The sequence below is a fragment of the Rhagoletis zephyria genome, unplaced genomic scaffold (genome assembly GCF_001687245.7).
Source record: "Rhagoletis zephyria isolate East Lansing unplaced genomic scaffold, Rhagoletis_zephyria_1.1 Rzeph_scaffold_00922, whole genome shotgun sequence".
Lineage (NCBI taxonomy): Eukaryota > Metazoa > Arthropoda > Insecta > Diptera > Tephritidae > Rhagoletis > Rhagoletis zephyria.
In genome coordinates this window covers 75,243-82,476 of record NW_016158006.1, presented here as the reverse complement: position 1 = coordinate 82,476, position 7,234 = coordinate 75,243, and the positions used below count along the sequence as shown (strand labels likewise).

Genomic DNA, 7,234 nt, shown 5'->3' with positions numbered 1-7,234 from the left:
GCTATATGAAAATTGCTCTATCTTAAAGACTCATGAACAGCTTTAATTTGATACCCATATTAAACAAATACATCCTAAGGTTACCCGGGTCCACGTTTTGGGGCCACGCCCCCTTTATATATCAAAATATTTTTTACCCTGTGACCATCCCTGGAAGATATCCAGTGCGTGTGTAAAATTTGGTTACGATCGGCTTATTCGTTTAGGAGCCAAGTGTGTCTATAGGTACATACATAATTTGAATTTTATATATATAGATAGATACAGGCTTTTAGCTTTAGAAAGAAGAAATAAAAACCTGCTAATTTTTTGCACTTTTTGAAGTAATGCGTTTTTTGCTAATGCATCAAATAATTTCTTCATTTTTTGTCAGTGCCATAAGATCTGTACGATTCGTTCTATTTTCAAAAATGAAGTGTCAGATTAAAAAGTTTGAACTCTAGTTGGCACCTGTTGAAAAATTAAAATAAAATTTTTTAATAAGTTAAATGAATTATTAAGAGTTGTGTATCAATCGAAATGTGTATGAAAAGGGTTTATTTCTTAAATACATGTACAGTATATTTTGCTTTGCTATACTATCGATAGTTTTGATTAAAAATTATTTGCCGTACTTTGCTAATAATAATAGTAATAATAATTCCGACTCATAAGATGAAACAGGTTCAGCCGGCTTTTACTCTTACTGAATAATGTATGTATAAATAAAAACTATCGATAGTGCTTACAAAACCATCGATGTTTTCGATAGTCAAAAACTATCGATACTGCCATCGATAGTTTTCAAGCTCTAACGTTTACCTGCACTGGCTCTAACTTACCCTAATTTTACAAGCTTTTATTTATTTTGCTCTTCTCGCAGAACAAGGAAAACGGCCATAATTTTATATAGTTATATAGATAATTAGATACCATTCGGAAAAAAATTGGTTTGCAGTAATTTCTACGTGGTAAGTGCTCCTCCATTATTTGGTTTCATAGGGATTTGGATACCTTCCTCATTTAAGTAGTAACGAAAATTCGCTTAAGTGCTTTTTTCGGTTAAGCGCACAAGTTTTTTGTGCAGAGAAGAATGGGCAGCTAAGCAAACTATACTGTAGAGGGTTTCCACCTGTTTAGAAAATGGATTTCATTGAATTAAAGGAATTAGGTAATTGAAATACATAGGTATCACTATATGGGAGTCAGGCGAAAGAGTTTTAAAAAGGTTTTAGCTTGCAAATATTGCGAAGAGGGTTGCCGCCATTTTGTGAAGTCAAATTTAGTTAAACTAAAATAATAATTTTGTCATAGCAAAGGTTTACGACGTCGTATTTGTAATGTTATTACAAATACATACATACATTGTCAATCAGTGATTTGTTCTGATTACATTCCTTTAAATTGCTGGACTCTTAAATTAACTCAGGAATGTTTTTACTCGTCAGTTTCATTTCTTGCTAAATACATCAAATTTTTTTCTTTTGTGTGATACCCATATTGATATACATATTTCAGTTACCTTATTCCCTCAGCTATAATGAATTTGATTTTTTAAACATGTGGCAACCCTTCGCTTAGAAGTAAAACATTTTCAAAACCATTTCAATTGATTCCCATATTGTAATATCTAATTCATTTAACTTAAAAAATAATTTTAATAAAACTTGTAACAGGTGGCAACCCGTTTCAAAAAAATAAAACTTTATTGATAAACATATCTTTTATTATAGTTAGTTAGCTAGGTTTATATATTCTTATATATTATATAGTTTTTATGTAGTTAGTTTTTTACGAAAAACATACATTTTTATAAAAAAAAATGCCATAATTTCGCTTTTTTTACTTTTTCTCCAAATATGTATACATTATTTATATATAGTGAATGAAAGGTCCTTCAATCGCCTTTCCAACTGTGTCCATATTTTGAAAATCGGTTTTCATAGTTTTCGAAATATAAGCTTTTAAAAATTTTGAAAATTCCACGTTTGCATAAAAAAATATGCCACTAAAATCAGGAAAAGGGGGCGGTTCACGCACACTTTTTTTAGCTCAACGGCCCCTATTCCAATTATTGTTTAAACGTTTAACGTAATGTTTAACGTAAAGTAAAAATGATGAATTTATTAACGGCTTTTTCTCGATTTTAGGGATGAAAAAACGACGAACAAACGATTTCTTAAACCTGGGGTGCTAACTGCAGGAGCTGTAAAATGTAAGAAATTTGTTTAAAAATGTTTGGCTTAGGAGAAAACGTTAAAAATGGGCGAACAATGAGGAACAATCGACGAACTATCGATTGCAATAATAATTAACCCAAAATAATCTGTTTCGGGTGCTAAATACAGGAATTACGTAAAATGAAAATTGAAAAATTTATTATAAATCTTTGGCTAACGAACAAACGTTAAAAATGGACGCACATTAAAGAACAATCGACGAACTATCGATTTCAATACAAAAATCTTAATATTTATACTAATAGGGTGCTAACGTCGGTTGGGTCACGCGAAATCAATATTTGGAATTTTTATTCGTACTATCATCAGGACACTTTAAAATGGAAATTTAAAGCAATTCCCATTCGTACTGTCATTAGGTATGTAACTTGATTGCTGTATCTTTTCGGTGCACCATTATTAAATAGTTACATCGCAAGCTAATAAATATCATACGGTCAGTTTGTTCTTTTAGAGCGCATACATGGTTCCATAATAATGACTCCAGTATCTTCATTATGTATATTGTAACTATCACTATCTTATAAAGAAAAATGTAAATTTTTTTATCTAAACCTAATAAAGTTAGGAAGACGAAATTCGAGGATGTGGTAGTTTACATATTAGTCCTTGACATATATACTTTTTTCAAAAATAAATATTGGAAATTTCCGAGGTTATTCAAGGATAAAGTTTTAAAAGGACAGTTTCAACATTTATTCGTCCTGGTGCAACAAAAAATTACACTTTTTTAATTCTACAGAACTTTACCTTTTAACTGATACCCATATTGTTACTCTACAATGCACCAAATCTTTTAAATAATTTTTTTATTCAATCATATCCTGGAAACTTCAGTCCTTTAAAAAAAATCCTGACGTCAGATAGAAAAATTAAAAACGTAGTTATAATATATTTGGCTCCTAGTTTTGTGAATAATTATATTGATTTTTTCGTGTTTTAAAAATTTTTGGTTTTTGTCGCACGGTGTTATTATTGTTATTACATGTTTCATGTGCCTGATGAATCAAGTTAAATTTGATTTTTTAAATACGTGACAACGCTCCTGAATACAGATCAGAAATAAAGCCTTTTTAAACCACTTTCATTTGATACCCACATTTTTAATAATTGCTTTAACTTATTAAATAATAAATAGTTTAAAACCAAAACCTGGTTAAACTTTTTTCGACTGACACGCGTATTGCGACGCATATTTGAATAAATTGCGTATCCAATTCCCTTAATACAAGTTGAGTTTAATTTCTAAAACTTATGGCTTAAGAGGGTTGCCTCTTCAGAAAAACAAACATTTTTAACCCATGTCAATTTATACCCATACTTTAATCCGTTAGTCTCCATCACGTCAGGTTCGTGGTCAGTTCAAGGTCAAGTAGGGAAAAATTCATTGAATAAACCTGAAAGTTCATATACATAAGGTTTTACATTCGCTGAACCCGAATCCGAGGTCCGTTAACCTCCATAATGTCAGCTTCGATGTCATTTGAAGGTCAAATAGGACATAAAATTTATTCAATAAAAATAAAATAAAAAATTGTTTTTGTTGTCACTGAAACCGAGTATGGAGGTCCCTTGATTCCTCAAGGTCATCTGGAGGTCATGCCAAGGTCATCCCAAGGTCTAATTTCGATGAACTTTACTGAATTGTCAGGTTTATTCAATGAATTTTTCCCTACTTGACCTTCAAATGACCACGAACCTGACGTGATGGAGCCTAACGGACCTCGGATTCGCATTCAGCATGCCGAATAACATAGGGATATATAGGTTTGGTTTAATATGCATACACTTTTTTTTTTGTAAACCTGTGTAATCCATTTCACTGGTTAAACAATTGAGTTTAACTTTTTACACAGGTGGAAACCCTCTTTAATGTCATAAATGCTCAAACTAATAATAATAATAATAGATTGGCGCTTACACACATGTTAGTGTATGGCCGAGCTTCTCCTCAGATTTGTGGCGTGCGCCTTAATGTTGTCACACAAAGTGGAGGGACCTATTTACGCCGACTCCGAACGGCGATTGTATTTTTATGAGAAGCTGTTTTTCATGGCAGAAATGCACTCGAAGGTTTGCCATTGACTGCGGAGGGGCGACCGAACTATGTATTGGTTTTATCCGGAAAAGCACAAATCTGAAAGAAAGTCAAAATCGGTAAATACTTTCGTCCACCAACTCTAGAAATATGAACGCAAATGTTAAAAGATTATATTTTGACGAAATTTGGTGTACCCTGCTCGTTAACTAAAAAATTTTCTAATTTGTAAAATAATGAAGAGTTTGTCCTTATTACGCCCACCTCCTAAAAACTTGTTTGGCTCTAAGTACTAAGTTTCATAAATTTTGGGAAAAGTAGTTCCTATTTCTTTCCTTTAAAAATTACATAACGAAAACATTCACAATATCTGCTTACTAAATTATGTGCATAATTTCTAATTTATTAGCGCACACAAGGGGTGGGTTTTGGGGTTAAACAATCGTGAAAAATCACCATCTCTATCGAAAGTCATAAATCGAATAAAAAGAACATAAAAGAGGAAATATTTCATGGAATCAATTAATTTATTTATATTAGAATTATTTTGTAAAATTTTGTATTACTTTTGAAAGTTGACCGCATCTTGTGTTTATAGAACTCTTTATTAAACAAGTAATTTTTAAGCAAAAACACAACCGATTTCAATTCTGATGTACAAATTTAGGAGTACCGTTAGGTTTTTCATGATCCAATGATCGGATCTAAACCAAATTACGGGACGGCCCTTAGATGCATGTCACACCATCAATACGAATGGATAGCGACCAATATCACAAGATTCCTAAATATTTTGAAATCCACACTGAGGGAAAAAAATTTTAAAACTAAAAAAACCGTGCTAAATTTAAAAAATACGCATATAAAAGAGCACCAACCCCACTCGTTTTAAATTTGAGTATGTACGTTATAAAAAATGTCGTTGTGAAGTGCGCAGATATTTTTTCGTTATACGAAATTATAATTAAGAAGAAAAAAAAATTTTATTTTATGTTGCCGTCTGATGGCAATTGAATCCGGACCCTGTTGCAGCAACCAATTGTATCAAGTGTCTTTGCACACTCAGCTACAGCCATACATGCAAATGTGTTTTCAAATGTTGAGTTTGAATCAACACACAGCGCGCGATTAGTGCATTTGTACAGATAAACACCCTGAAGGAAAGATTGGTCCAATTGCTCGAAAAATATAGTCGTAGGTATAATAGCTTTGTATCTAGACTAAAGATAGTCCAAAAATATAAAGCAATGTAATGCAAAACAGGTGAATTGTACTAAAAGTGGTCCGAATGTAATAAATAAGGTATGAGTTTTGATCTAAAACTGGTTACAATGTCATGCAGTCGCGGACAACGGGTACAATTAACGACTTGGTGAGGTGTAGGCACTTAGTCAACAAATTTTCATGTGCGACGTTGGCATGCAGAGAGAGTATCCGCTTAGAAAATCTGAGAACCCCGGTTCGAATCGCAAGTTTTATTTTTGATTTTTTTTTCGCCAAAATTGGTTACAATGTAATGCAGAAGCGGACAATTGGTCCGAGCCTAGGACATTCAATGTTAAATGTAAATATAATTTTACATGTTGCTGGACCAACCTTTGGACTACTTACAATCACTTGCAGTCTAGTTTGTGGTGTGCTCTAAGTTTATTCCGAGATCCCACAGGGCATGTACCATGTATGTGTGTATGTGTTGTCACCGCTGTGCATGCTTTGTATACATATACTTTCTTAATTACATATGAAAAAGCATACGAGACGTGCCAAACGCCATCCGTGCAGTGAAAAATGCTTCATTTTAATACGGGCGTATTTGAATTAAATATTTCCATTATACGTACTGTTTGTATAATGGAAAAATCCACTTTTCACTTGATTTAAATACGAACATTTTTAAACGGTAATCAAATAAAAAAAATGTCAATCTTACAACGCGTTTTTTTCTCAGTGTACATAAAAGAAGAAAAAATACTCCTAAGAATTGATAACCTCCCCTTTTTAGAAATCGGTTGAAAATATTTGAGTTCTTTGTTAATTTTATGCGAATAAAATGAACTTTATGAAACTTTAAACAGTTTATTTATTACATACTGTACATAATACTTGCATAAATCCTTTTACATTAAACGAGCAATTCTTATCTATATTAATAAAAATGTTGTGTTCGTATGTCACGGTCGTCAAAACTCGAGAACGGCTGAACCGANATAGCTTTGTATCTAGACTAAAGATAGTCCAAAAATATAAAGCAATGTAATGCAAAACAGGTGAATTGTACTAAAAGTGGTCCGAATGTAATAAATAAGGTATGAGTTTTGATCTAAAACTGGTTACAATGTCATGCAGTCGCGGACAACGGGTACAATTAACGACTTGGTGAGGTGTAGGCACTTAGTCAACAAATTTTCATGTGCGACGTTGGCATGCAGAGAGAGTATCCGCTTAGAAAATCTGAGAACCCCGGTTCGAATCGCAAGTTTTATTTTTGATTTTTTTTTCGCCAAAATTGGTTACAATGTAATGCAGAAGCGGACAATTGGTCCGAGCCTAGGACATTCAATGTTAAATGTAAATATAATTTTACATGTTGCTGGACCAACCTTTGGACTACTTACAATCACTTGCAGTCTAGTTTGTGGTGTGCTCTAAGTTTATTCCGAGATCCCACAGGGCATGTACCATGTATGTGTGTATGTGTTGTCACCGCTGTGCATGCTTTGTATACATATACTTTCTTAATTACATATGAAAAAGCATACGAGACGTGCCAAACGCCATCCGTGCAGTGAAAAATGCTTCATTTTAATACGGGCGTATTTGAATTAAATATTTCCATTATACGTACTGTTTGTATAATGGAAAAATCCACTTTTCACTTGATTTAAATACGAACATTTTTAAACGGTAATCAAATAAAAAAAATGTCAATCTTACAACGCGTTTTTTTCTCAGTGTACATAAAAGAAGAAAAAATACT

General features: G+C 32.6%; 1 long non-coding RNA gene across 1 annotated transcript in view; it reads left to right on the top strand.

Annotated features, from left to right (window-relative positions):
* The window catches only part of LOC108362067 (uncharacterized), a 10,322-nt gene extending 4,837 nt beyond the window's left edge, over positions 1–5,485 (top strand). Inside the window, exons 2-3 of the long non-coding RNA XR_001847412.1 lie at positions 5,157–5,159; positions 5,403–5,485. This is a non-coding gene — a long non-coding RNA (uncharacterized LOC108362067). The remainder of the gene's footprint in view (positions 1–5,156; positions 5,160–5,402) is intronic.
* Positions 5,486–7,234: the final 1,749 nt, after the last annotated feature.